This window comes from Nicotiana sylvestris, chromosome 7, assembly GCF_000393655.2.
Source record: "Nicotiana sylvestris chromosome 7, ASM39365v2, whole genome shotgun sequence".
NCBI classification, from domain to species: domain Eukaryota; kingdom Viridiplantae; phylum Streptophyta; class Magnoliopsida; order Solanales; family Solanaceae; genus Nicotiana; species Nicotiana sylvestris.
In genome coordinates this window covers 93,985,168-93,992,055 of record NC_091063.1, presented here as the reverse complement: position 1 = coordinate 93,992,055, position 6,888 = coordinate 93,985,168, and positions in this window count along the sequence as shown.

The window sequence follows — 6,888 nt, the reverse complement described above, 5'->3', positions numbered from 1 at the left end:
ATTTTTGAATTTCTTCCTGGATGGGCCATGGTGAATATATATAGTAGTGATGTTAGACTTGTTAGTATAGTAACTACTAGTAAAGTGTTATCCAGTCAATAAGATTCCTCAGGGTGGTACTTAGAACATATATAGTTCATTTTCTGTTAAGGTTAGATGAGATATAGTCCTTAGATCAATAAAGAAACGTGGTCTTTTATGGGTTTCTAACAGACCACTGCATATCAAATTGGACTTCGTTGACCTTTTTTTTTTTTTTTTGGCGAAATGGCTTCCTGGCCATTTAAACTTGTCGGGTTTTTTAAAGCCGATACATATACTTATAACTTTCCCATTTGAACACTCGAACTCGTTTTTTCTATAACTAATAAACACATTTGACCATTGACCATGCCCATGTGGCGTCAGTTGGTCCTAATCAGTAGCCCGCGTGAGGAACACGACGCACAGGAGCATGAAAACCCCCTTCCCAACGCCCAACAGTACAAAATACCCCCTTCCTCCATTTTTAAAAATCTGAAGCTCCATTTTTCAATTTCTTTTTTTCATTTTTTAGATCGTGAAAATGGTGGAAAGTAGAAAAATTAGGAGGGCCAAATTCTGCAATGTTTTCTTCCATGTTTTCATTCTGCATAGAAGAAAAGATTCAGGGGGATTTCAAGTTTCAATAAGCAGGGCCTTCGGATTTTCTCTGAAACTCCATGCTAGAAAGACGACACACAACGACATGCCGGCAGTGATCTTCAAAACAAGAGACTACTATGTCATCATGGCGGCTCAATGTAAGAGGACAATTATTGGTCGATTTCTGAAGACCCGACCCCGAATTATAGGTCAAGATTCTCTAAAAAATTCCCTTTGAAGAGATCTGCAAAAATTGGAGTTTATGATAAATTAAATGTGTTTCTCAGCTTCACTAATGATGAAGATTACAGTTTTGTTCTATATAAGCGGGTGATTGAAATTGAAGGTCTGCAAACATACCCAAATTCTGCAAACATTGTAGGAAATTAGGGCACTATCTTGTTAACTGTTGAATCCTTGAAATAAAAAAGCTGAAGAAAAGAAGGAAGAGGAACGAAAGAGTAACATGGAAAAGGATCAAGCTGAGCCACCTGCGAAACAAAATAATGAAAAGCAGATAGCTATTGCTGATGAAGAAGAACGCTAAAGCAGTCAAAGAGAAGGAGTTGTTGCTTGACTTTTCGCGCCCTTACGTGTAAGACATCCATTGGTCATTGCTGACTGGATGGACACGTATATGTAATACACGCGCACATGGTCAATGATCAGATGTGTTTATTAGTTATGGAAAAAACGAGTTCGAGTGCTCAAATAGGAAAGTTATAAGTTTATGTATCGACTTTAAAAAATCCGACAAGTTTAAGTGGCTAGGAAGCCATTTCGCCTTCTTTTTGGCTGCTATAACTAATTAATCATTTGGCCAATAATTAAGGATTAGGAGTATAGTTTGTCTTATCCTTTAACTACTAAAACACAAATTGTTCAAACTATTGGTCCTCATGCTTTCACATGTTGCTTTCAATGATATTCTTATCTATTTATCTTTGGTTAGGCAAATGTGCTTCATATCGTTGCCTTGCATGTTCTACTTCTACACACTCAAAAATTGATGATTTAGATGAGCCTTGTGTATGACCCAAAAAATAAATTTTGATTTTATATAATTAAATTACTTGAAAATCAGGGTTAATCACAGTCAATATCAATATTCAAAGATCTAGCGTTTTATGATTAGTATACTAACGTGCAACACTAAATAAGGTAACTTTAGATAATGATGAAGCAATAAAGACCTAGAAGTATAAATAATAGCAACAAATAATAATAAATGACTTCTAAATAGTAAATAAGATAAATACCACCGACAAGTGAGGCTTGCTCAGTTGGTAAAAGCACCTCCACCTACGATCGTTAGGTCCTGGGTTCGAGTCACCATGGAGGGGAAGTGTGGAAACACTATAGATCCTCCTAACTTGGGAGGGAAAAAAAAAGATAAATACCACCCGACAAAAATGGAATTTTTGTATGATTTTTTGACAATGATGGATGATGATGAGCAATCTTATATTCCAATCCTTCTTGGATCGGGTGAGATGGATAAAAGAAAGAAGAGTATAAAGTCAAGCTTTGTTTTTATTTGAGAAAGTGAGAATCTTGTACAAAGAATGTTCATAACATTCTTTACAAAAGGTCCAATACTTTTAATATACATCTCTTCCTATTTATAAGAACGCATGTGCCACAAAACTCCAGATAGTACAATAGAAAGGAATATCCATAAGAATATTCTCTAGGGAATCTAAATCCTAAAATTGGTCGTCACTTCGTACCAAAGACGGATTCTCGTCATCGTCTTCTGTTAAGCCTCTCCGACAATGAGTTATCCTCCACATCTGACCTCAACCTTTTGGAGTGAGGTTGACACGTCACAACCTTCAGAGGCTCTATTGCGGTTGATCGGGTCAAGCACATAAAATGAAGTTTTCGCCCATACAATTAGTCCCTCTGCTTGTCGAGGTCATCCTCATGGATGGGCTTGATTAATGGATAATAACGGTCGTGGTCGTGGTTGTCATCAGATGCAGATGATGTGGCATTATGAGAGCCGCATAATTCGAACTCTTGTCGTCTTAATTTTTCCGGGTGACATTTGGAGAGGACCTGACATGGATGGGATGTGACGTCATTCATCATGATGACGTCTGTTCCCAATGCGTCGCGTCAAAACACACGTAGCTCGTGGATTGGCTTTGCCGTTTTGACTGCGGCTGCCATTATGACGAATTTCTTCAAATCCCAAGGTTCCTCCTTTATAAAATGGGGATGATCGACGTTACTTGAATCTATCCTTCACTTTCACTGCTAGAATTATCTTTGTTTTCTTTGAATTTTCTTTTCTTGCTCACCATTCTCTAAAGCTTTTCTTCCATTTTCTCAACTCTCTTTCTTCATAAACTCTATAAACCTCACAAGTATGTCCAACTTACCTTATGGAGTTCATGGTGGAGACTCATCTAGTATAAATGAGGAGGTTCTAGCCAACCCGATGGTGGTTGCAGCCCCTGCCCATGGGGAAGATGCCATCGCCGTCGTTGAAGCGAAGGCTCTTCCCTTGGTGAAGGAGATAATTCCTTGTAACCCTGATGCAAAACTGTACTTGCAGTGGCAACCGGAGGCGGTGGATGAGGTTTTCTGGTCTTTTTTAACGGCCAAGAATTTGGCGGAGTTCAAGGCCAAGTACTGCATTCCTGACCAAATAGAGATCCTTCCCTGCTGGCAAGGACGAAGTGTATACTCACCGTCTAGGGTACTACGCCCTTTATGCTTACCCTTCATTATCGACTACTGTCTTCCTCTTCCCCCTTTGGTGGAGGAATTCTGCCGCCATTACCGGGTCTGCCCGACCCAACTGCACCCTTGGTTTACAAAGCGGTCAAGATGCTGTCTAAATTTTCTGAATTGGACAATGTCGAGATCACGTTACGATATCTTGTACATCTGTTCATGCCCAACTTCTATCAGGGTACGATATTGAACATTCACCATCATAAAAACAAATCCCTGGTCGTCAAAATGGACGACAAGGGTAGTCGGTAGTTTTGGCTCGACTTCATTTTTGTTAGGACCGAGGTCGTCGTGGCTGATGTCACGGACTTCTCGGAGGCTTGGAATCATGCCTGTAAGTGCTTTTTCTGGTCTATGTTCCATCATGCGATTGCGCATTTTAACTTTGTAAATTAACTCTTCTTGTTTGCAGCTCCTGCTCGGAACCTCCAATAAGTAGCGCATCTCGCTGATTGGGTCAGGTAAGTCCTTCCCTGCACTATAAGGATTAGAGATTGGTCGAGCTTCTAGCAGAAGTACACACCGCTTCCCCTCCGAAAGGTAATGTCGGTACGTCGTTTTTAGATGGTGTTGTGTTTATATTCACTGACCTTATTGTGTTTATCTTTATATTTGTTTCTAGGCCCCGCCAAGGAGGTTGCTAAAAGGAACCTGGCACTGATGCCTTCTTTCAGTAGAAGGAGGGATTTTTCTTTATATACTCCTACCCTCATTTTGTCCACTACGCCCGTTCTTCCTTTGGCTCCCTCCTATATTGAGGATGAGGAGGGTTCTCTGCACGACACGAACTTGAGGCCCAAGAGGAGGAGGGCCGTAGATGGCGGACCTGGCGTACCGGTGGAAGTTGACTTATCTGAAGTCTCCCCAAAGATTGTGGTGCAGGATACCGTGACGACATTGGTTGAGGGAGGTTTCGGGGTGGCCCCAGAGGTTCCTCGGTTGGAGGAAACCGATGTTGCTGCTTCTTTGCGGTCCGAAGAGAAGGAGGCCACCATAGGGGCCTCTACCAAAGATCTCATACTTCCCGGCCATGGGGAGACTGTGTCCGCTAAATTAGCTCGAGAAACTTTCCCTAATGATAAAAGGAAACATAAGCTGCCTGCCGAACATGGCGATGAATGATGCTAGGCTAGAATCACTTGTTTTAGTCATAGTTTGCATTCTAATTATTGCATTTTACTTGTGTTTGAGCATAAATGTTAATATATTACACTTATTATGTGTTTGATGCCTTGTAGGAAGTGATTTCGAGTTTAAAAGATATTCGGGAGCTAAATTGACAAGTTGGAGCTTTGACGTCTGAGTGAAATCCCAAGGGATTAAACCGGTATCGCGTTCGGGGGTCGGGAGCTAAGTCTGGATATCAAAAATCGACAAAATGGAAACACTCTAGAAAACTTGCACTGTCGCGTTGCATTGGGCAGTGCGGCAGTGTATTTCTGCTGCTGCCCATGAGAACCTTCTCTCTGGACTTCTCCACAAGCGCCCCACATGGGCGGCACATGGGGCAGCGCGCCTATGTAATTTTCTCAAAGTATTTGTCCTGTTTTGGCTAGGAAAATGTAATTTCTCCTGGGCCCACTCCCACATAGTATAAATACACCAAAAGACGTTTTTGAAGGGACTTTTGACCTTGGATGCTTTGGGAGAGCATTGGAATCTAGAAGACACGGGATTCTATCATCTTTCCATCGATTCAATACGAGAGGTTGGATTGTAAAGTTAGATTGATTCTTTCTTATTCTTCAATTATAACTGTGATGACTTCCTCCATGATTATGGAGTAATTCCCTTAGTGTTTGACGGATATGGTATTTTGATAAATATTTCTGGATTTTAACTCTAGTTCATACTTGAATTCGTTTATGGAGTCTTGAATTGTTACAACTTTATTCATCAGTTTATTTCATTGAAAGAGGAATATCTTGGTGATTATATTTGCATTATTTTGTTTGATTGAATTCATTGATTCTCTTAAGTAATCAGAAGAGTTGTTGAACTGTTGATTAAATCAAATTAGAAAATATTCGAGAGACGTTTTCCTAAGGACCAATCTATTAATGCATTCTTGCATACTTCACAATGCTCATATTAGTTCATCTTGTAGAGTTAAGATTTAATCGAGAGAGAAGTATTGACTACACAATTGAACTAATCATCGAGTAAATTCATGAGAATCATTGGAACATTAGAGTGAATTAAACTAGAGTTACATCCCAAATATCTATCTTGCACCTATCCTGTCAAACCCTTATTCGTCATATTTATAAGAAACCACTCTGTGAATCTCTAATTCCTTGCTGTCAACCATAAATTGCTTTATTTTAGTAGTTAAACGTAGTTCATAATCATTACAAAGCAAGTTTTGATCATCCTGAATAGCGTTAAGCTAGAAATTACTTGAGCATTATTTAAATCCAATCCATGCGGAGACAATAATTAAACTATACTATCTTTGACTAGCGAGCATCAATTTTGTATTTGTGTTTTGTGCTCGTCAAATTTTGGCATCATTGCTGGGGATTTGGCAATCAATAGTGTTCAAAATAGTTTTTGGTGCTAATTCAAGTTTTTTTTTATTTTTTATTTTTTTATTTTATTCTTCACGGGTTTCCTCTTTCGTGTGCAGGTAACAAATTGACTCATTTGGTATATGACTCGATCTTCTTCAAAGGAATTGATTCCATACAATCCAGAGGTGGAAAAGAGTCTGTGACAAATGAGGAAAGAGAAAGAGTTCACCAGAAAGTTCTTGGGGAAACCTTCAACCCAAGAACACATGGAAAATAAGTGTTAAGACGAGGCAGAGTTAGCTGCAAGAGAGGCAGCACAACAGAGAGAAGAAGCTGCAAGGATAGCAGTTGAAGCATCCCGGAGAATTGCTGATGAGACTGTCAAATATAATGGGGGTCGAAGATTCAATCTAAACCGACCTTTGATTGAAGACCAGTTTGAGAATGTTGTACCCATGCCCAGTATAACATTGGGTGATTATGCTAGACCAGTCTACAATCAGGGACAGTCCAGTGTCAGACCTCCACCAGTGGTAGCGAATAGTTTTGAGTTGAAGCAAGGCTTGCTTCAAACTATCCAGAATAGTTGTGTCTTCAGAGGGAAGGTGAATATAGATCCTAACACTCACTTGATGGATTTTGAGGAAATTATGAACACCTTCCAGTACAATGGAGTGTCAAAAGATGCATTATACTTAAGGGCATTTCCCTTTTCACTAAAGGATGATGCAAAGCACTATATTCATAGCTTACCAAGGAGGTCGATCAGGACACGGGAAGATATGACTAGAAAGTTTCTTGACAAATACTTCTCAGCTGCAAAAACAGTGAAGTTCAGAAGGGAAATAGACAACTTCTGCCAAACTGACACTGAAATAGTTTTTGAGGTTTGGGACTGATTCAAGGAGACAGTGAGGAAGTGTCAGCATAATGGTATTGAATTGTGGATGTAACTCCAGGACTTTTGGGATGGACTGACACCTCCCTCACGATGAACTCTGAACAC